The sequence below is a fragment of the Saccopteryx bilineata genome, chromosome 2 (assembly GCF_036850765.1).
Source record: "Saccopteryx bilineata isolate mSacBil1 chromosome 2, mSacBil1_pri_phased_curated, whole genome shotgun sequence".
NCBI classification, from domain to species: Eukaryota; Metazoa; Chordata; class Mammalia; order Chiroptera; family Emballonuridae; genus Saccopteryx; species Saccopteryx bilineata.
In genome coordinates this window covers 312,398,126-312,422,347 of record NC_089491.1, presented here as the reverse complement: position 1 = coordinate 312,422,347, position 24,222 = coordinate 312,398,126, and the positions used below count along the sequence as shown (strand labels likewise).

The 24,222-nt window shown below is 43.4% G+C and overlaps 1 non-coding gene across 1 annotated transcript; it reads left to right on the top strand.

The window, feature by feature from the left end:
- The first annotated feature begins 17,406 nt into the window (after window positions 1-17,406).
- TRNAV-GAC (transfer RNA valine (anticodon GAC)) lies at window positions 17,407-17,482 on the top strand. The gene has a single exon. It is a non-coding gene; the product is annotated as a tRNA-Val (tRNA).
- The last annotated feature ends 6,740 nt before the right edge of the window (window positions 17,483-24,222 follow it).

The window sequence follows — 24,222 nt, the reverse complement described above, 5'->3', positions numbered from 1 at the left end:
TGGAGAAGGCCCTGTGAGTCCTTGAAGATGCGATTTCTGAGAAGTCTTGCGTTGCAGCTGGCCGGGTTGACTGGCTGTTCCTCACAGCCTTGAAGTGGCAGCATGAAAGCATTCTGGCTTGTGAAGCCCAACTGGGAGATTTACGGCTTGAGGAGGAATGGCTGGAAGCCTGTATATGAGCTCTTGAGCAAAAGCTTGCTCATCTGGGGGAGGACCTGGACTCTAAGGACACTGATGAGCTTGGGAATGGGGAGGGGGAGAGGAAGGTTCCACCCTGGGCCCAGAACGGCATTGTACGTCCATTGGTGAAGCAGAGGCTGAAACATTCCCAGCCCTTAGCCCAGGGAGGTGGTCCATGGGGACCCCCGTGATGACAGAATTTACTACGTACACTACTTACACTCCCATTGAGCTGCAGGAGCTCAGGAAGCAAAGCTGACAGCATCCAGGGGAACCCATCCCAACTTGGCTCCTTCACTTATGGGACCAAGGAGCAGACAGTCTGCAGTTATCACCTGATGAAATGGAGAAGCTGGCCTTCATCATCATATATCCATCCCTGAGACAGCGACTGCAGATCAGGTGGCGCTTGAGAGGCACCCAGGGTGATCACTTGCTGATTGATTGGCTGATATCCGTGACCCATATGGTTTGGCATGACGCCAGAGAGCTTTCCAAGGGCATGACTAAGTGGACCACCTACATTGACCTGGTGCAGGTGATCCACGAGATGGGTATGTGCCAGGCAATGTTTAATTTGAACACCTGGGGACCAGATGATGAGCACTTTACTACCCGCATGAAAGACTTGATCCTGGCTTCCACGCCATCTGTGGCATTTGAGTCTCTGACGGCCATCCTCACGCCATATGTGAATTGACACATACATAAGATAACAACAGCCATGGTGGGCTTGGGGGAAGTGAAAATCAAATGACGGGGTTGTAGAATGGCACATCCCATATGGCAAAAGGAAGAAACAAAGGTAGGTTGAGTGAGCACTATTGGAGAGGGGCCCCAGAAAGTCTCCCACCTGCAAATGTGGATTGATTTATTAGCAGCCAGGGTAGACAAAAACAAAACAGATCAACAGCCTAATGATGTCCTATCGGCCTTGCGGCGACAGTTGCTAAAGGAGCAGAGGTTCCAGAAGGGCACCGAGCGTGGAGCTGGAAAGGCTTTTCTGCACACCCTGTATGGCTCCAAGACTTTCTGAGTACCCCTGGGGAGGATTTGCCCTCCTCGACTAGGGGTCAAGCCGAGGCACCCAGCTGGGAAGGCCCCAGAAGACCAGAGGTCACATGTTGAAGTAACTATTTACTGGTCCCCCTGGAATATTCAGCACATCCTGGCTTTAGTGGACACCCGTGCAGTCTGTAGTCTGTTGTATGGGAACCCAGAGAGGTTTTTGGTGCCCATAGCACACATTCAAGGTTATGGTGGCTAGACAGTTTGAGTGTGACAACCCACGCTCATGTTGGGCATTGGGCATTTGCTACCATAAGCATACAAGGTGTATGTTTCCCTATACCAGAGTATATTTGGGGGATAAACATTTTGAAGGGGCTTACTATTGCCACCACACAAGGAGAGTTCCACTTGCATGTTGTGAGCCACTAAGCCAGTCCTAAGAGGCCACCCCCATCACAAGGCGGTGGTGCTTCCCACCCACACACGAATAGTGAAGATGCATCAATATCATTTGCCTGGGGGACATGAAGAGATAGGACAGACTATCCTCCAACTAGAGAAAGCTGGTATAGTGTGGCCATGCATAGCTCCTTTAATTCCCCAGTGTGGCCAGTGAAGAAGGCTGATGGACACATGACAGTTGACCAAGGTGACTTCCCCACTTCATGCAGCCATTCCATTGGTGCTGGATTTAATGGACCAGTTGACTCTGACTTTGGGATGCTACCACTATTTAGTGGACATGGCCAATGCTTTCTTTTCTATTGGCATTGCCCCAGAGAGCCAGGAACAATTTGCCTTCAGGTGGGAAGGGCATCAATGGACTTTTGTTGTCTTGTCACAGGGCTATTTGCACAGCCTGACCATTTGCCATGGTTTGGAAACCACAGATCTGACCTCATGGGCCAAGCCACCCACGATGGCCCGCTTTCATTATATTAAGAAAAATTCTAACCACTGATTCTCTTAAAGATCTAGAGACAGCAGCAGAGAGTTTGAAAGGTGCCCTAGAAACATGGGGCTGGTTTTTCAATGCCAACAAAGGGCAAGGACATGGTTTATCATCAAGTTCTTGGGACTTGTCTGGTCGCAAAATACCAAAGTAATCCCTGAAGCAGTGATAGATAAGATCCAAGCATATCCCTGACCACAGATGGTCAAATAGTTACAGACCCTTTGTAGGTATCTTGGGGTATTGGTGTCTGTTTATTCCCCATCTAACTCAGACCATTCGCCATCTGTACCAGCTGTGTCAGAAGGGGTCAGTCTGGGATTGGACTTTAGAGGCAGAGTGGGCCTTTAAGGATGCAAGCGGGCAGTGGCCTAGGCACAGGCCCTACAAGTGGTTGATTTCTAAGCCTTTCCAGTTAGATGTTACTGTAACCCCTGATGGGTTTGAGTGGGGCCTATGGCAGAATACCAGGCAGTGGCACAGCCCGATAGACTTTTGGTCCCAATAGTGGAAAGATGCGGAGACTCACTACTCCTTGGTGGAGAAACGGCTAGCAACTGTCTATGCAGCCTTGTATGCTTATAAATCCATTACCTTGCAGGGGCAGGTGCAAATCCACACTGCCTACCCCATAGCTGGATGGGTGACCTCATGGATGTCCACACCCAAGTTGGACCTAGCACAAAATCCTACTCTGGCTAAAAGGGGTGCCTGTCTGGAACAAAAGGCTGTACTGAGTACTAGCCCTCTGACTCAGGAGCTGCAGCAAGTGTTGGGCTCCATCACCTTTGCAGAATTGCTGGATGCTGTGCAGGGGGTTGATGTCACCCCCAGTCCCTATCATGAAGAGACACCTCCCTTATTGCCAGATGTCTGGTATACAGATGGATCTAGCTGTGGGAATCCTGGCAGCTAGGCCATAGTGACTATCCACTTGGACACGGACAAAATGTGGGTTGAATCAGGGACAGAGCAAAGCAGCCAGTGGGCTGAGCTATGGGCAGTATGGATAGTTATCACTAAGGAAAGTGGGCCCCTACATACTGGTACAGATGGCTGGGCTGTGTACTGGGGTCTTACACTGTGGTTCCCACAATGGGAGCAACAGAAGTGGCTTGTGGGGCAACACCCAGTCTGAAGGCTATATGGCAGGATTTGTGGGCTCTGGGCACTCACAACTGTGAGTGTGGTGTTTATGTACCATTAGAGTGGTCATTATCCCCCCCCCCTAAGCCCAGGAAATGATGAAGCCAAGAACTATGTTGCATGTAGCCCACTCTTGGGGACCTGAGGTGGCCCCTGCAGTCATGCTACAAGCGGTATGACAGTGCTCGGCCTGTGCATGGATGCACCCCAAGAGGTTTGGGTTGCGGCCCAAGAGTAGGCAGGTAGCCCATGGGGTAGCACCTTTGCAACATTAGCAGGTAGATTTTATAGGACCCCTGCCCACAGATAAAGGCTATGTGTACACCTTGACAGCTGTGGACACAGCCACTAGCCTCCTGTTTGCATACCATGCCAAGAAGGTCACACAGGAAACAACTAGATGGGTTTTGGAACACCTGTGTGCCCTGTATGGACATCCCTTGAGCAGCGCTAGTGACCGAGGAACCCACTTTGATGGGTGCTTGATACGAGCCTGGTCTGTGGAGATGAATGTGACCTGGCAGCTCCATGTCCCCTATAGACCCCAAGCAGCAGGAATGATTGAACAGTATAATGGATTGTTGAAGGAAATGTATTGATACAATTGGGACATGATCCCCTCAGCTTGAAGGGGTGGTCACAGCACTTAAATTCTGTTGTGCACCTCTTTAATAAGCAACCCAGATGTATGGGGTGGTCCTCCATAGACAGGAGGCAACTCCAAGCTCTGCATTTGAAAGTATGTACAGAGGATGACATGTTAAAGCCAAGGAGTGACCCTGTGGGTGCCCTGCTCCTGCCAGCCTCCCTCCCTCTGGAAGAGGGAGGGGAGGCCCTAGTCATGGCCATAGATAGCCACTGAGTCTGATGATCCCTGGATTGCCTTAGTAACTCCCTGGCGGAAGGGGCTAGAGTATCATCTACAAGTCTCCCCCATTCTTGCCACTTGGCCTCTGATGCTGACAGTTTCTGCCCCACAGCACGGGAAGGGTACCTTATTGAAGGGCACCCTTGATGTGGCTGTTTGGCCTGTCCTCCATATACTGTTTTGTTCCCTGCCCCCACAACAGGAATCCCTAAGGGGGAACTGGTGTGGTATCACTGATCAGGATGTCCCCCACTGCTTGCTACCATTTTATTGTGTGATGAGAAAGTAGATTGCATCCTGCCCAAGGGTGGCGACATGCCTATAACGGTGTCTGTTGCTTTTTATTGTCTTTCAGCCAGGATGATCTCAATCAACAGCATCATGTCTTTGGTGCACACCTATGCTCAAGTGTACAATGTGTCTCATTGCTGGGTGTGCACTGAACTGCCTACTGGTGCTGCCGGTGGATTCCCATGGCACATGCAACCAGCAACCATGGACAGCTGGTTCTGGCTAGCCACTCAAGACCCATCTGACAGGTGGCCTGAGACACAGCGTGCCCAGTGGTGGGATTCAGCTGGTTCACACCGGTTAGGCAGAACTGATACCTAACTTTTTGTTGAGTTCAGCGAACTGGTTTTTTAAATGGCACTTATAATCAGGGTTCTCTCTAAGGTGAGCACCTGAGCAGCCACCCAATATGGAAATCACAAATTTACATTCCTTACTCTTTTTTAATGTTCATCTGCGCAACGTATTCTAAGCGCCTGTAGTAATGTTCATTCTGTCCATGGGTGAAATAAATTGCAAATGAGGACGCCAATCAAAAAGCGATATGGAACTATCTTAAATAACAGTTTTATTATTTTTTGTCAGGTATTATTTAATATTTTTATTAATATTTTAAAACTCAGCATAATCTAGTTTTGTATACCTCTTTTATTGTTCTTATTAAGTATTAAATGCATGAAATAATAAACTACCTTTTAGTATATCTTTTTGTTGTTGTTTTTTGTGACAGAGACAGAGAGAAATAGAGAGAGGGACAGATAGGGACAGACAGACAGGAAGGGAGAGAGATGGGAAACATCAGTTCTTCATTGCAGCACCTTAGTTGTTCATTGATTGATTTTTTTTTTTTTTTTACAGAGACAGAGAGAGTCAGAGAGAGGGATAGATAGGGACAGACAGACAGGAACGAAGAGAGATGAGAAGCATCAATCATCAGTTTTTCGTTGCGGCTCTATAGTTGTTCATTGATTGCTTTCTCATATGTGCCTTGACCGGGGGGCTATAGCAGACCGAGTAACCCCTTGCTCAAGCCAGCGACCTTGGGTCCAAGCTGGTGAGCTTTTGCTCAAACCAGGTGAGCCCATGTTCAAGTTGGTGACCTCGGGGTCTTGAACCTGGGTCCTCTGTATCCCAGTTCGACGCTCTATCCACTGCACCACTACCTGGTCAGGCTTGATTGCTTTCTCATACGTGCCTTAACTAGGGGGCTACAGCAGAGCGAGTGACCCCTTGCTCATGCCAGTGACCTTGGGCTTCAAGCCACTGACCTTTGGGCTTAAGCGAGAAACCATGGGGTTATGTCTATGGTCCCACGTTCAAGCCAGTGACCCCATGCTCAAGCCAGATGAGCCCACATACAAGCCGGAGACCTCAGGGTTTTGAACCTGGGTCCTCCGTATCCCAGTCTGATGCTCTATCCACTATGCCACCACCTGGTCAGGCAGTATATCTTTCTTTCTTTTTTATTTTTTGTATTTTTCTGAAGTGAGAAGCAGGGAGGCAGAGAGACAGACTCCTATATGCGCCCGACTGGGATCAAGCTGGCAGGCTCACCAGGGGGTGATGTTCTGCCCATCTGGGGCATTGCTCCATTGCAACTGGAGTCATTCTAGCACCTGAGGCAGAGTTCATGGTGCCATCCTCAGCACCTGGGCCAACTTTACTCCCATGGAGCCTTGGCTGCAAGAGGGGAAGAGAGAGAGAGAGAGAGAGAGAGAGAGAGAGAGAGAGAGAGAGAGGAGAGGGGGAAGGGTGGAGAAGCAGAGGGGCACTTCTCCTGTGTGCCCTGGCCAAGAATCGAACCCTGGACATCCACACACCAGGCCAATGCTCTATCACTGAGCCAACTGGGCAGGACTGGTATATAATGAATCTCACCACTGGGCATGCCATTGAAACACTGCTATGGTATTACTATCACAATCCACAGTATTTATAGGATAATATAACCTGGAATGTGTGGGGTTGGCTTCTGGGAGAGCAAATAGAACTCTGTGCAAAGTTCTTCCTTTTATAGAGCAGCAATGGGAGACAAGATACCACATGGCTGGGTGGGTGGATCCCCAAAGAGCTATGTGCTAATATCACCCTTGTAACAAAGCCTAGCCACTAGTGAAATGGTTAAAAGCACACTGGCACCAAACCAGTGGACATGGTATCCCTAGGTTACATGTGGGTTTGTGAGGGATACGGGTGGCCATATCTCCCCACCAATTGGACTGGGAGGTATATTTGGCGAAGACTCTCTATTGTAGGGCATATCCTGAAGGCCCTGTCGAAAATAACACACAATTTGGACATGGTGTGCCACACTGGCATAGAGAGAAACATACTGCTTGGTAGTTTTATCCTTTAGCTGATCTTTTCCCGTAAGGGGGGGGTATTAAAGTAGAGTTAGAGGTGACGGCCTTAGCTGAGCACATGGCTCTGGCTTAGAATCAAACCCAGCAGGTCCTAACTCTGAAAATGGATAAAACTACTCAGATGCATAAGGTGGTTTTACAAAATAAGATGGCTTTGGATCTGTTGACAGCTGCCCAAGGAGATACATGTGTCATCCTCTATGTGTAGTGTTTTATGTATATACCAGATAATCAAAGAAATGTAACCCAAGCTCTGCAAGAAATAGGTATTGAGATGCACACTATATAGGCTCTCTTCCATGACCCTCTTCAGATGTGGTGGAAGAACCAAACGTCCACCTGGAGGTGGATTGTAGTTTCTCTGGCTCTCATGGCCAGCTTCCCATAGTAGGCTGCTGTTCCCTATATTGTTGTTGCAGCCTGTGGGCTCAAAGAGCCGTGCTCTGGGCCCATGTACCCTCCCAAGTTCAGATTGTTTAAAGGGTGGAGTGTGTGGCAGCTGATCTCCCAGAATTGGTAAAAACTCCGCACAAGATGGAGTCAGCCTGACCAGGTGGTAGTGCAGTGGATGGAACATCGAACTGGGATGCAGAGGACCCAGGTTTGAAACCCTGAGGTTGCCAGCTTGAGCATGGGCTCATCTGGTTTGAGCAAGGCTCACCAACTTGAGCCCAAGGTCGCTGGCTTGAGCAAGGGGTCACTCAGTCTGCTGTAGCCCCCCCCCCCATCAAGGCACATATGAGAAGGCAATCAATGAACAACTAAGGTGCCGCAACGAAGAATTGATGCTTTTTGTCTTTCTCCCTTCCTGTCTGTCCCTATCTGTACCTCTCTCTGTCTCTGTCACAAAAAGAAAAAAAGAAAAAAAAATGGAGTCAATGTGGACAGGTCTACATCAGATCCAGCCACGCATGACTAAGGGAAATAGGCCAGAACGATATGCATGCGTGCTCGCCTTATGTAATTGATAATGTTACCCCCAGTTTTTGTAATCATGGCTTTGTGTCACTCTTGTGTGATTTACTATAAAACTCCTGTGCACTGTGTCAGGCAGCCACGGCCATACTGCATCTGTCTGCCGCTGCCACCCAATTAAGCATGTACCCTCTACCTACAGTTTGACATGTCTTCTTTCAGTTCCTTCCCACCTTCTCTCTCTCTCTTTCTCTCTCTCTCTCTCTCCCCTCTCTAAAATGAATAAATAAAATCTTAAAAAAAAAGAGTACACAGGTTTAAGGTGAGCATTTCTATACCATTTGAACTGTTGATTATATTGTATACCCATCACCCAAAGTAAAATCATTTTCTGTCACCTTATATTTGTCCCTCTGTATACCCTTCACCCCACCCCCACCTCTCCATTCCCCCACATCCCCTTCCTCCTCCCCCACATTCCCTTCCCCTTGGTAACCACTTCACTTTTATCTATGTCCATGAGTCTCAGTTTTATATCCCACTTATGTGTGAAATCATATAGTTCTTAGCTTTTTCTGATTTACTTATTTCACTCAGTATAATGTTCTCAAGATCCACCCATATTGTTGTAAATGGCACTATGTCATCATTTCTTATGGCTGAGTAGTATTCCATTGTATATATGTACCACATCTTCTTTATCTAATCATCTATCAAGGGATGCTTTGGTTGTTTCCATGTCTTGGCCACTGTGACTAATGCTCCAACGAATATGGGGGTGCATGTGTTTTTAGGTACCAATGTTTTCAAGTTTGGGGGTATATACCCAGTAGAGGGATTGCTGGGTCACATGGTAATTCTATTCTTAATTTTTTGAGGAACCATCATACTTTCTTCTATAATGGTTGTACTAATTTGCATTCCCACCAGCAGTGAATGAGGGATCCTTTTTCTTCACAGCCTCTCCAACACTTGCTATCATCTGTCTTGTTGATAATAGGCAATCTAAAATGTGTGAGGTGGTATCTCATTGTGGGGTTGTTTTTGTTTTGTTTTGTTTTTTATGGAGACAGAGAGTGAGTCAGAGAGAGGGATAGACAGGGACAGACAGACAGGAACGGAGAGAGATGAGAAGCATCAATCATTAGTTTTTCATTGAGCGTTGCAACACCTTAGTTGTTCACTGATTGCTTTCTCATATGTGCCTTGACCGCAGGCCTTCAGCAGACTGAGTAACCCCTTGCTGGAGCCAGCGACCTTGGGTTCAAGTTGGTGGGCTTTTGCTCAAACCAGATGAGCCCACGCGCAAGCTGGCGACCTCAGGGTCTCAAACCTGGGTCCTCTGCATCCCAGTCTGATGCTCTATCCACTGCGCCACCGCCTGGTCAGGCTCATTGTGGTTTTGATTTGCATTTCTCGAATAGCTAGTTAGAATGAGCATCTTTTCATATATCTGTTGGCCATTTGTATGTCCTCTTGAGAGAAATGTCTGTTCAGGTCCTCTCCCCATTTTTTAATTGAATTATTTGCTTGTTTTTTTGCTGAGCTTTGTGAGTTCTTTATATATTTTGGATATTAACCCCTTCTCAAAGCAGTTATTTGCAAATATCATCTCTCATTTGGTTGGCTGACTATTTGTTTTGTTGTCAGTTTCTTTTGCTGTGCAGAAGCTTTTTAGTTTGATATGGTCACATTTATTTATTTTTGCCTTTATTTCCCTTGCCATTGGGGTCAAATTCATAAATTGTTCTCTACCGCCAAGGTCCATGAGCTTAGTACCTATGTTTTCTTCTATGTAATTTATTGTTTCCATCTTATATTTAGGTCTTTGATACATTTTGAATTAATTTTTGTGCAGGGGAACAAACTGTAGTCAAGTTTTATTCTTTTGTACGTGGCTTTCTAATTTTCCCAGCACCATTTATTTCTCCATTGTGTGTTTTTGGCTCCTTTGTCAAAGATGACTTTTCCATATATATATATATATATATATATATATATATATATATATATATATATATATGGTTTTATTTCTAGGCTCTCGATTCTGTTCCATTGGTCTGTATGTCTGTTTTCCTGCTATTTACTATAGAGCCATGCTATTTTGATTATCATGGCTCTGTAGTACCATTTGAAGTCAGGTAGTGTGATACCTCCGGCTTCATTCTTTTTCCTCAGGATTGCTTTGGCTCTTCGGGGGTTTTTATGGTTCTATTCAAACCTGGTGGCTTTTGTTCTATTTCTTTAAAAAATGACATTGGGGTTTTGATAAGGATTGCATTAAATTTGTATATTGTTTTGTGTAATATGGCCATTTTAACTATATTGACTCATCCAATCCATGAACATAGAATGTTTTTTCACTTCATTGTGTTTTTTTCAATTTCTTTAATAATGTTTTGTAGTTTTCAGTATATAGGTCCTTCACATCTTTTGTTAAGCGTATTCCTAGGTATTTTTTGTTGTTATTGCAATTGTAAAAAAAATTTTTTTTTAGTTCATTTTCTGATGTTTCATCATTGGCATATAAGAAAGCAGTGAACTTTTGTATATTGATTTTGTAACCTGCAGCTTTACTGTATTGGCTTATTGTTTCTAATAGTTTTTTCATGGAGTCTTTGGGGTTTTCTATATACTGTATGGGATCATGTCATCTGCAAAAAGTGATACCTTTAGTTCTTTTTTCCCGATATGGATGCCCTTTATTTCTTTCTCTTGCCTGATCACTCTGGCTAAAACTTTCAGAACTATGTTGAAAAAGAGCAGGGAGAATGGGCAGCCTTGTCTTGTTCTTGATTTTAGAGGAAAAGCCTTTATTTTTTCTACCATTTAGTATAATATGAGCAGATGGTTTGTCATATATGGTCTTTATTATGTTGAGGTACTTTCCTTCTATTCCGATTTTACTGAGTGTTTTAAACATAAAGGAATGTATCTTATCAAATGCCTTTTCTGCATCTATTGATAGGATCACACGCTTTATTTCTTTGTTTTGTTGATGTGCTGTATTACATTGATTGATTTCTATATGTTGAACCATCCTTGCACTCCTGGAATGAACCTCACTTGATTGTGATGTATTATTTTTTAATGTGTTGTTGTATTCTATTTGCTGGTATTTTGTTTAGGAATTTTGCACCTGTATTCATTAGAGATATTGGTCTGTCATTTTCTTTTTTTGTGTGTGTTGTCCTTGCCAGGTTTGGTATGAAGGTTATGTTGACCTCATAAAATATGTTGGGGAGTATTGTTTCTTCTTCTGGTTTTTGGAAGACTTTGAGAAGGATAGGTACCAAATCTTCTTTAAATGTTTGGTAGAATTCACTAGTGTAGCCATCTAGTCCTGAACTTTTGTGTTTAGAGAGGTTTTTGATAGTTGTTTTTATTTCCTCCTGCTTATAGGTCTATTTAGATTTTCTACTTTGTGACTCAGTCTAGGAAGATTGAATAGTTCTAGGAATTTACCCATTTCCTCTAGGTTGTTGAATTTGGTGGCATATAATCTTTTATAGTATTGTACTATGATCCTTTGTATATCTATGATATCTGTGGTAATTTCTTCTCTTTCATTTTGGATTTTGTTTATATCAGTCCTTCTTCTTTTTTCCTTAGTGAGTTGTCAATTTTATTGATTTTTTTCAAAGAACCAGCTCTTTGTTGTATTATTTTTTTCTATAGTTTTTTTGTTCTCTAGTTCTCTAATTTTTACTATTTCCTTTCTTCTGCTGCCTTTGGGTTGCCTTTGTTCTTCTTTTTCTAGTTCCTTAAGATGTGATGTTAGGTTGTCTACTTGGTATCTCTCTCTTGTTTCTTGATATAAGCCTGTAATGATATATACTTCCCTCTTATTACTATTTTGCTGCATCCCGGAAATTTTTTTTCCCAAATATATTAATAGTTATTTTAAAAAATAACCACCCACTCCAATGAAAGGGCAAAGTTAGACTCAATTTTTTAAAATCCTTTTGCTGCTTATAATAAATACACTTTAAAAATAAGGAAACACAATGGCTATAAGAAAAAAATATAGAGAAAGGTATACAAGACAAACAATAACCAGAAAGAATTGGTTCAGCTATACAAATATCAAAGTAAATGTTAATACAATAAGCATAATTAGTAATAGAGAATCATTTTATAATTATAAAAGGATTAATTCACCAGAAAGATATAACAATTCAAAATTGTATGCATTTACCACTGTAGCCTCAAAAGCAAGAATTGGCAATATTACAGATAAATAGCAAATGCACAATTATAGCGAGAGATTTTAGTAATCTCTCAGGAGCTAACAGAAGAAACAAACAAACAATAGGATATAGAGGACTAAAACAACATAATCAAACAATCTGATTTAATATATAAAGAAAAGTGCAGCCAATGACTGCAGAATTCATATACTTTCCAAGTACACATGGACTGCTCACTAAAATTTAAATTTACTTGGCTATAAGCATATCAAAATAATTTTGAGAAGATTGAAATTATACACACCATGTTGTCTAACAACAATAGAATTAATCTAGCAGTTAATCACAAAATGATAAATGTAAACATCCTCAAATATTATACATAGAACCTAAACAATACACTTTTAAAACTACTGACTGGTGGTGGCACAGTAAATAGAGCATCTACCCAGGACTCTGAGGACCCATGTTCAAAACCCCAAGGTCGCTGGCTTGAGTGCAAGCTTGCCAGCTTGAGCACAGGATCATTGACATGATCTGCAGGTCACTGGTTTGAGCCCAAAATTCACCAGCTTGAAGCCCAAGGTCACTGGCTTGAGCAAGAGGCCACTGGTTCAGCTTGAGTTCCCAGTCACAGCACATTTGAGGAGCAATCAATGAACAACTAAAGTGAAGCAACTATGAGTGCATCCCCGAAATTTTGATTGTCATTTTCATTTGTCTGTATATATCTTTTTTTTTTTTTTTTTAATTCAGTGAGCCTGACCTGTGGTGGTGCAGTGGATAAAGCGTTGACTTGGAAATGCTGAGGTCGCCAGTTTGAAACCCTGGGCTTGCCTGGTCAAGGCACATATGGGAGTTGATGCTTCCAGCTCCTCCCCCTTTCTCTCTCTCTGTCTCTCCTCTCTCTCCCTCTCTCTCTGTCTTTCTCTCTCCTCTCTAAAAAAAAAAAAATTCAGTGAGAGCAGGGGAGACAGAGACAGACTCCTGCATGTGCCCCAACCGGGATCCACCTGGGAAGCCCACTAGGGGGCGATGCTCTTCCCATCTAGGGCATTGCTTTGTTGCTACAATGGAGCTTTCCTTAGTGCCTAAGGTGGAGGCCATGGAGCCATCCTCAGCGCTCAGGGTCAAGTTGCTCCAATAGAGCCATGGCTACAGGAGAGGTAGTGACAGAGTCAGAAAGAAGTGAGAGGGGAAGAGGTGGAGAAGCAGATGGTCACTTCTTCTGTGTGCCCTGCTCAGGAATCAAACCCAGGACATCCACATGCTGGACCGACACTCTACCACTAAGCTAACCAGCCAGGGCTGAATATATCTTTTGATCTCTACTTTTATTTCTTCTTTGACCTAGTCTTTTAATTTTTTTTTTGTATTTTTCTGAAGCCAGAAACAGGGAGGCAGTCAGACAGACTCCCGCATGAGCCCAACCGGATCACCCGGCACACCCAACAGGGGGTGATGTTCTGCCCATCTGGGGCGTCGCTCTGTTGTGACCAGAGCCATTCTAGTGCCTGAGGCAGAGGCCATAGAGCCTTCCTCAGCGCCTGGGCTAACTTTGCTCCAATGGAGCCTTGGCTGCTGGAGGGGAAGAGAGAGACAGAGAGGAAGGAGGGGGGGAGGGGTGGAGAAGCAGATGGGCGCTTCTCCTGTGTGCCCTGGCCGGGAATCGAACCCGGGACTCCTGCATGCCAGGCCGACGCTCTACCACTGAGCCAACCAGGCTAACCTAGTCATTTTTTTAGGAGTATGTTTTTGGCCCTGGCCAGTTGGCTCAGCAGTAGAGCATCTGCCCAGCATGTGGATGTCCTGGGTTCGATTCCTGAGCAGGGCACACAGGAGAAGTGACCATCTACTTCTCCACCCTTCCCCCTCCCCCTTCTTTCTCTCTCTCTTCTCCTCCCATAGCCATGGCTCAAATAGTTTAAGCAAGATGGCCCTGGGTGCTGAGATGGCATCATGGCATCACCTCAGGTGCTAAAATAGCTTAATTGCCAAGCAACAGAGCAGTGGCTTCAGATGGGCAGAAAATTGCCTGTTAGGCGGCTTCCTGGGTGGATCCTGATTGGCATGAATGTGGGAGTCTGTCTCTGCCTCCCTACCCCTCACTTAATAATAATGATAATAATAATAATAATATGTTATTTAATTTCCACACTTTTATGGGTTTCTTTACTTCCTTTTTGCAGTTGAATTCTAATTTCAAATTTTTATGGTCAGAAAATATGCTTGATATAATTTCAGTCTTCCTGAATTTGTTGATGTTAGCTTTATGGACCAACATATGGTCTGTCCTTGAGATTGTTCCATGCACACTGGAGAAAAATGTATACTCTGACGTCTTGGAATTAAATGTCCTATAAATATCTATATGTTTATTTAGTCCAGAGTGTCATTTAGGGATGATATTTCTTTATTGATTTTCTGTTTCGATGATCTACCTACTGCCATCAACGGTGTGTTAAAATCTCCAAGTATGATTGTGTCTGCTTCTAGATCAATTGTAGATGTCTTACATCTTTTGGTGCTCCCTGGTTTGGTATATATATACAGTGTGTCCGTAAAGTCATGGTGCACTTTTGACTGGTCACAGGAAAGCAACAAAAGACGATAGAAATGTGAAATCTGCACCAAATAAAAGGAAAACCCTCCCAGTGTCTATAGGATGATGTGGCAGCATGTGCACATGTGCAAATGATGACGTAACACCGTGTATACAGCGGAGCAGCCCACGGCCATGCCAGTCGAGATGTGAACGGTACAGAGGAAAGTTCAGTGTGTTCTGTGGCTCGCTAAATTCGAATCCGTGACCAAAGTGCAACATGAGTATTGGCGCGTTTATAACGAAGAGCCACCACATAGGAATAACATTACTCGGTGGGATAAGCAGTTGAAGGAAACTGGCAGTTTGGTGGAGGAACCCCGTTCTGGTAGGCCATCAATCAGTGACGAGTCTGTAGAGGCTATACGGGATAGCTACCTAAGGAGCCCTAAAAAAATCTGTATGTGAGCCCATATCAAACTGCACTGAATAGATATGAAACTGGGAGAGTTTTCCTTTTATTTGGTGCAGATTTCACATTTCTATCATCTTTTGTTGCTTTCCTGTGACCGGTCAAAAGTGCACCATGACTTTACTGACACACTGTATTAAGAAGTATTATGTCTTCTTGATATAATGTTTCTTTCCTCATTATGAAATGTTCATCTTTGTCTCTGGTTACCTTTGTTGTCTTGAAGTCAGCATTGTTAGATATGAGTATGGCTATACCTGCTTTTCTTTGTTTTTTGGGGTGTTTTTTTTTTTTTTTTTTTGTATTTTTCTGAAGCTGGAAACGGGGAGAGACAGTCAGACAGACTCCCGCATGCGCCCGACTGGGATCCACCCGGCACGCCCACCAGGGGCGATGCTCTGCCCACCAGGGGGCGATGCTCTGCCCCTCCGGGGTGTTGCTCTGTTGTGACTAGAGCCACTCTAGCGCCTGGGGCAGAGGCCAAGGAGCCATCCCCAGTGCCCGGGCCATCTTTGCTCCAATGGAGCCTTGGCTGCGGGAGGGGAAGAGAGAGACAGAGAGGAAGGAGAGGGGGAGGGGTGGAGAAGCAGATGGGCGCTTCTCCTGTGTGCCCTGACCGGGAATCGAACCCAGGACTTCTACACACCAGGCCGACGCTCTACCACTGAGCCAACCGGCCAGGGTCACCTGCTTTTCTTTGGATATTATTTACTTGCAGAATCATTTTCCAATCTTTCACTTTGAATCTACTTTTGTCCTTGCAGCTTAGATGTGTCTCTTAAAGGCAGCATATGGTTGGGTTTTGCTTTTTAATTCAATCTGCTATTCTGTGCTTTTTTATTGGTGAGTTCAGTCCATTTACATTTAGGGTAATTATTGACACTTAATGATTTCCTATATCCATTTTATGTTTTGTTTTCTGGTAGCTCTGTGTCTTGTTTGGTTCTTCTCTTTTTTGTTTCTGTTTGTTGTTTTTTTTGGTGGTATTCCATACTTCTTTCCCCTGTTTCTCTCTTTTTTTTTTTGAGCTGTGTGTTTCAGTAATGGCTTTTTCATGGGTGGTTATCATTAGGTTATTAAGAGAAAAATGTTCATAAGTACAAGAGTCCTTTGTCTTATAAGTGCTTCTGCACTCCCTCCTCCTTTGCTACTGCAGATCTTTATCCTCTCCCCTTTTTTGTTATTGTTGTCACAGATTATCCTTTTTTTTATTGTGGCCTTGTTGGAGATTTTACTTGTAGTTTTGATTTGTTTTTTTTTTTCTTTGTATCTGGTTCAATAATCCCCTTGAGTATTTCCTACAGTGGGAGTTTTCTGGTGATAAATGTCCTCAGCTCCTGTATAGCTGCAAAAGTTTTTATTTCTCCTTCATATTTGAAAGATAACTTTGATGGCTATAGTATTCTTGGCTGGTAATTCCTGTCTTTCAGTACTTTGAATGTTTGGGTCCACTCTCTTCTGGTTTGTGGAGTTTCTGCTGAGAAGTTTGATGATAACCAAATGGGCTTCCCTTTATATGTTATGTTCTTCTTTTCTCTAGTTGCCTTGAGAATTCTTTTTTTTTTGTCATTGATTTTTGATAATTTTATTACAATGTGCCTTGGAGTAGGTCTGTTTGGGTTAAGGTAACTTGGCTTCTATTTGCTTCTTGGATTCAAGGCTGTAACTCTTTCCATAGGCTTAAGAAATTCTCATCAATTATTTGTTTGAATAGGCTCTCCATTCCCTTCTCCCTCTCTTCTTCTTCTGATATACCCATTATTCTTATATTGCTCTTTCTGATGGAGTCAGACAATTATTGTAGAGCTCTCTCAATTTTTATAAATTGTGAGTCTCTCTCCTCTTCTTTCTGTAGCATCTCTACTTGCCTGTCTTCTATGTCACTGATTCTTTCCTCTGGCTTGTTCTATTGATATTAGCTAAACTTGCTACCTCAGTCTTCAATTCATGTACTGAGTTCTTTATTTCTGCTTTTAAAGTTTCAATCTCTTTGGTGAGGTATTTGTTTTGTTCATTAATTTGTTTTCTGTGCTCATTAAGTTGCTTATTGGTGTCTTCTCATATCTCATTGAGTATTTTCAAAACTTCAATTTTGAATTCTTTATTATTTAACTCCTAGGTTTCCATGTGGTTGAGATATTTTTCTGGAGATTTTTCATTTTCTTTCTGAACTATGTCTCTGTCTTATATAGCCATGGTATTTGATTTCTTCTTCTTTGATGGCATTTGAGAATGGTATTGTTAAGAAACCTTTAGTCCAGCCCTGGCCCCACATAACTCTGTTGGCTGGAACATCAGCCTGAAGCACAGAGGTGGCTGGTTCAATTCCTGATCAAGGCACATACAGGAATTGATTGATGTTCCTCTCTCTCTCTCTCTCTCTCTCTCTCTCTCTCTCTCTCTCTCCCTTGCTCTCTCGCTAAAATCAATAAGTAAAAATTAAAAAATAAAAAGACTACATTAAAAAAAAAGAAGAGCCCTGGCCGGTTGGCTCAGTGGTAGAGCATCGGCCTGACGTGCGGGGGACCCGGGTTCGATTCCCGGCCAGGGCACATAGGAGAAGCACCCATTTGCTTCTCCACCCCCTCTCCTTCCTCTCTGTCTCTCTCTTCCCCTCCCGCAGCCAAGGCTCCATTGGAGCAAAGATGGCCCGGGCACTGGGGATGGCTCCTTGGCCTCTGCCCCAGGCGCTAGAGTGGCTCTGGTCGCGGCAGAGCGATGCCCCAGAGGGGCAGAGCATCGCCCCCTGGTGGGCAGAGCGTTGCCCCTGGTGGGCGTGCCGGGTGGATCCCTGTCGGGCACATGCAGAAGTCTGTCTGACTGTCTCTCCCCATTTCCAGCTTCAGAAAAATACAAAAAAAAAACAAAAAACCCTTTAGTCCTTTCAGTGCATGGATCTTTCAGGCACACCTGCAAGCCCAGCCAGGGTTCCTGTACTGCTTTTGTTGAAATTTCAAGGGGAGAGATCAGGACTATCTCTCATGCCACCATTACTCTAACATCTTTTCAGAAGAAATCTTTTAGGCCTGACTGGTGGCTCAGTGGATAGAGTGTCAGCCCAGCATATGGATGTCTCAGCTTTGATTCCCAGTCAGGGCACATAGAAGAAGTGACCTCCTGCTTCTCCCCCTCTCTCTTCCCCTTCTCTCTCTCTTTCCCTCCCATAGCCAGTGGCTCGATTGGTTTGAGTGTGGCCCCATGCACTGAGGAGAGTTCTGTTGGAGAGCATCAGCCTTAGGCACTAAAAATATCTCAGTATTTGAACATTGGCCCCAGATGAGGCTGCCAGGTGGATCCTGGTTGGGGCACATGCAGGAGTCTGCCTCACTATCTCCCCTCCTCTCACCTAAAACAAAAACAATACACTTTTAAACAGTAAAGCAAATCCCAGACAGCCTATTATTTCACCTGTAATACTTAGTATGTATTTCTAACATATAATGGCTTCTTAAAATAATCATAATTTCATTATCAATCACACTCTTCCCCAAATTTTTAATTAGTGTTCTTTATTATTTAGTTCATTTAAAAATATATATATCATGCCTGACCAGGCGGTGGCACAGTGGATAGAGCATCGGACTGGGATGCGGAAGACTCAGGTTCGAGACCCTCAGGTCACCAGCTTGAGCGTGGGCTCATCTGGTTTGAGCAAAAATTCACCAGCTTGGACCCAAGGTCTCTGGCTCAAGCAAGGAGTTACTCGGCCTGCTGAAGGCCCACGGTAAAGGCACATATGAGAAAGCAATCAATGAACAACTAAGGTGTCGCAATGCCGCAATGAAAAACTAAAGATTGATGCTTCTCATCTCTCCGTTCCTGTCTGTCTGTCCCTGTCTATCCCTCACTCTTACTCTCTCTCTGTCTCTGTAAAAAAAAAATAAAAAAAAAATATATATATATATAATTTTGTAATTGATTTGCTCAAACCAGGATCCAGCTAAGGTCTACACATTGCACATGATTAACTTTTTGGTTAACTTTTATTTTTTATTTACTTATTTATTTTTAAACAAGAGAGACTGTGACAGACAGACAGGAAAGGAGAGAAATGAGAAGCATCAAGTCTTTGTTGTGGCACCTTAGTTGTACATTGATTGCTTCTCATTTGTGCCTTGACCGGAGGGCTCAGCCAAGTCAATGATCCCTTGCTCAAGCCAGCGACCTTGGGCTCAAGTCAGTGACCTTTGGGCTTTAAGTCAGTGACCATGGGGTCGTGTCTATGATCCGATGCTCAAGCTGGCAACATTGGGATTTTGAACCTGGGTCCTCAGTGTCCCAGACTGATAGTCTATCCACTGCAGTTAATTTTTATTTTATGATTTTCCAGAGAGAGGAGAGAGAGAGAGGGGAGGAACAAGAACTATGAATTCATAGTTGCTTCACTTTAGTTGTTCATTGATTGCATGTTGTACGTGCCTTGACTTGGCAAGTCCAGGTTTTGAATTGGCGACCTCAGCATTCCAAGCCGGCATTGTATTCACTGTGCCACCACACGCCAGGCAGATTAAAACTATATTTGAAGTCATAATACTTATTTCTCTGTTTTAACTATGTCATTTTGTTTGTTTAAGAAACTGGGTCATTTTCCCATCAAGTTTCCCATATTTTGGATTTGGCTTAATGTATCCTTGTAGTGCTGTTTAACATGTTCCTCTGACCCCTGTAATTATATTTAGATGTTTGATTTAATTAACATTTACCTTTTTTTCCTCAGGAATATTTTATAAGTGATACCGTACTCTTTCTCTCTCATGATGTCTCATTGTTGTACTCAAATAGTTATGCTAAGGTTGATTAGTAAAGTAAATTCAAGTAGTGTCCGTCTGATCTATTCATTATAAAGTTCCTCATTGTATTAGCTTCCTGTGGCTGTTGTAACAAATTACCACAAATTTTGTGGCTTGAGACAACAGAAATCTATTCTTTTTATAGTTCTAGAGGCTAGAAGTCCAAACTCCAGGTGTTGACAATGTAGTCCTCCATCTGGAGACTCAGGAAAATTTCTTGCCTCTTTCATCTTGTAGTGACTGGTGGAAAATTAGTACAGTCCCTGCCTCTGTGGTCATGTTGTCTTCTCTTCATGTGTCTGTGCCTTCTCTTCTGTCTCTCATTATGATACTTGTCATTGGAGTTACCCCCCTGGATAATCCAGGATGATCTCATCTCAAAACCATTAACTGAATACTCTGGTCAGATAGCTTGGTTGGTTAGAGAATCCTACTGATACGCAGAGGTTGCCAGTTTAATCCCCGGTCAAAGCACATACAGAAACAGATGGATATTTCTTTTAAATTTTTTTTTAATTTATTATTTTTTTAAGAGAAGAGGAGAGACAGAGAGACAGACTCCTGCATACACCCTGACCCAGATCCACCCAGAAAACTCACTAGGGGGCAATGGTTTGTCCATCTGGGGCCATTGCTTGGTTGCTCAGCACTGAGCCATTTTTTTAGCACCTGAGGTAGAGGCCGTGGAACCATCCTCAGAGCACTGGACAAACTTGCTGTATCCTATCAAGCCATGACTGTGGGAGGGAGAGGGAGAGAGAGAGAGGAGAAGGAGAGGGAGAGGGAGAGAAGCAGATGGTTGCTTCTCCTGTGTGCCCTAACAGGGAATCAAACCCAGGACATCCACACGTGGGGCCGATGCTCTACCACTGAGCCAACCAGCCAGGGCCCAGATGGATATTTCTGTCTCTCTCTCTCCCCCTGTTCCCCTCTCTCTAAAATCAATAAATATATTTTTTAAAAACCCATTAACTGAATTTAGAGAATTAATTCATGTAATGAATTACATCCACAAAGAACCTTTTCTAGATTTCTCTTATTAATTTTTAGAGAGAAAGGAGAGAGAGAGAAAACGGGAGGAACAAAAAGTATCAACTCCCATTTGTGCCTTGACCGGGCAAGCCCAGGGTTTCCAACTGTAATCGCAGCATTCCGGGTGGTGCTTTATCCACTGTGCCACCACAGGTCAGGCTTTTCTTTTTTAAGATTTTTTAAAATTTATTCATTTTTAGAGAGAGAGGAGAGATAGAGAAAGAGAGAAAAGACCCTTTAACACTTATAGGTTTCAAGGTTTGGGATGTGGACATATCCTTTGTGTCCACCATTCAACTCATTATTATACCCATTAACTTTTTATGTAATGGCTCTTGATAATCATTGTCTAAAGCCATTCTTTCATAGAAGTACAAAATGGAGATGCTCTAATAGTGTCATTCCTCCTTTACTTATTAGCTGTAATCTGTAATCATCTATAAAGAAAAAAATTCCTCATTAATTATTTTGTTACCCTGACGCATAACTTGTTCAGGATATGTAGGCTTAATGCTTGATTGTCTTCCGTTTTTCTTAGGTACTATGGACTATATTGTGTGCTCCTCCAAAATTCATGTGTTAAAACCCTAATCCCCAATGCCATGGTATTTGGAGATGAGGCCTTTGGGAGGCAATTAGGCCCTGAGGGTGAAGTCCTCCTGATGGGACTAAGTGCCTTTATGTAAAAACACATGAAAGAGCTTGTTTCTTTTCTTTTCTTTTTAAGTGAGAGGAAAGGAGGCAGAGACAAACTCTTGCATATGCCTGACTGGGATCCACCCCAGCAAGCCCACTAGGGGGCAATGCTTTGCCCATCTAGGGCCCTTGTTCCGTTGCACCCTGAGCCACTTTTTTTAGCACCTGAGGCAGAGGCCATGGAGCCATCCTCAGTGCCCAGGGCCAACTCGCTTCAATTGAGCCATGGCTGCAGGAGGGGAGGAGACTAGAGAGAGAGAGAGAGAGAGAGAGAAAGAAGGGTGGAAAGAAGATGGGTGTGTCTGTGTGCCCTGACCAGGAATTGAACCCAGGACATCCATACGCCCGGCTGATGTTCTACCCCTGAGCCAACCCACCAAGGCTGAAGAGCTTGTTACTTTTCTCTGCTCTCCACCAGGTGAGAACGTAATGAGAAGCTGTTGCCTGTCAACCAGGAGGTGGACCCTCACCAGAACTATGAGAAATAAATGTTTGTTGTTTAAGCCACCTGTCTGTGGTAATTTGTTATAGTGGCCCAAACTGACTAAGTCAGTGTGGGATTCAAATAATTTAACAACCAGTTCTCTGCCCTGATGACCATTTTAAGTATAGAAAAAGATATACTGAAAGATAGTTTATTATTTAATGCATTTAATACTTAAACAAGAATAATAAAAGAGGCATACAAAACTAGATTATCTTATAAGAAAGTTTAAAAATATTAATTAAAAATATTAAATAATACTTGACAAAAAAACAATAAAACTGTTATTTAAGATATTTCCATATTGCTTCTTGATTGCTGTCCTCGTTTGCAACTTTTTCACCTATGGACAGAATGAAAATTACTACAGGCTCTAGAATATGCTGTTGCACGTTAAAAAAGAGTAAGGAATGTAAATTTGTGATTTCCACATTGGGTGCTATCCAGGCGCCCACTTTAGAGAGAACCCTGATTACAAATGCCATTTTAACAACTGGTTTGCCAAACAAGACAAAAAATTAGATATCAGTTCTGCTGAACCAGGGCAAACCAGCTGAATTCCACCACTGCCTAAAAACAGATGTTGAATCAAGACTTTGAGTACAAGTAGTTTGAGTATAAAACTTTGAGTACAAGGTCATGCTAAGAGGCACTGGCAGAGGAGTTGAGAAGTGAGTCAGGAAAGGGAAGAAAGCCAATGAAGCTGTGAAATAGAGCAGGTGGAGCAATTGGAGCTCAGTCCTTTTGTGGAAATTCTAGAAGACAGTGTAGAACCTGTCTCAGAAAATCCCACCCTAGGGGCAAAGGAAATAAGGTATTATTAGCCAACTTCCTATTAGAAGATTGAGGGCATTAATCCTCTAGTGTTCTTGGCTAGCCCTGAGCTCACAGCCAGAAAGAAAAGCCCTCAAAGTCACAGATGTTCATCAAGATTGTTTTTGGCCTGACCAGGCGGTGGAGCAGTGGATACAGTGTCGGACTGGGATGCAGAGGACCAAGGTTTGAGACTCTGAGGTCGCCAGCTTGAGCGTGGGCTCATCTGGTTTGAGCAAAGCTCACCAGCTTGGGCCCAAGGTCGCTGGCTTGAGCAAGGGGTTACTCGGTCTGCTGAAGGCCCATGGTCAAGGCACATATAAGAAAGCAATCAATGTACAACTAAGGTGTCACAACGAAAAACTGATGATTGATACTTCTCATCTCTCTCCGTTCCTGTCTGTCTGTTCCTATCTATCCCTCTCTCTGACTCTCTCTCTGTCTCTGAAAGAAAAAAAAAGGAGTGTTTTTGTAGAGATGAAATCTGAAGGATATAGGTCATATCTACAATCCACCCTTTGTAGTGCTCAGATCCATTTGTGGCCCCATGTTAAATTCACTTTGTCCTGTCACTGATTCTTCAACCTGGTGGCTGACTGCAATTTCTAATTCTTTTTAAAAAAAAAAAAAAGTCTTACTGCAGGAAGGCTAGTGGAACAAACCATAGTAACCATTGCTGCAGTTGGTTCCAAGGCTGTAATCAATATTCAACATCTTCCTTCTCTACAAGTTATTCTGCTGATCTCTGGGGTTTTTACAATGGAAAAACCCAGACCTTCATCCTTGAAGGCCTCAGCCTTTTACTACCATACCCTTGACAGGCCAACATTGGGGCAACTGCCTATTCATGATTACCACTGGACATGGGGCATCAAAATCAAATGTGTTTGTCAGTATAATTCTTTTCTTTGTCTACTGATCAGTTGGCATGAAGTGCTTAAAATGACCCAGAGGCTTCTGTTGCCTTAGGTTTAGTGATGGTACCCTTACTGTGCCTCCTGGTAGATGCATCTTCCAACCTAAGAAGTAGGGCTGCTAATCTTGCAGAGCCTAAATATATAGGAACAGGAAGCACAAATTCCCCAAATGGATTATGGGGACTGATTGTGAGAAAGGTATTCTACTTTCTGTACCCTAGTTCTTGACCCATGATTTCTAGCTGTCTGGGATACAGTACCATATAATGGCCATTGGTTCAAAATATATACTGTATTTTGAAGGCTAGCAGCCCAATCTGAGAGGATGTTTCCCTGAGCTGGTATTTAGATGTGCTATAAAGAGACCATACTAGTGGACCATCAGGCTGGCCATTCCGAGGTTATGTGGTATATCATAGGGCCAATGGAGACTATGGTCTCATGCCCATTGTAACATTTTCTCACTGTAAAGTAGATCCCCCTCTTCAGGTTAGAGTTAATACTATATATATGGAATCTCATAAAGATAAACCATCTCCTTTACATCCTTGGATATTGGT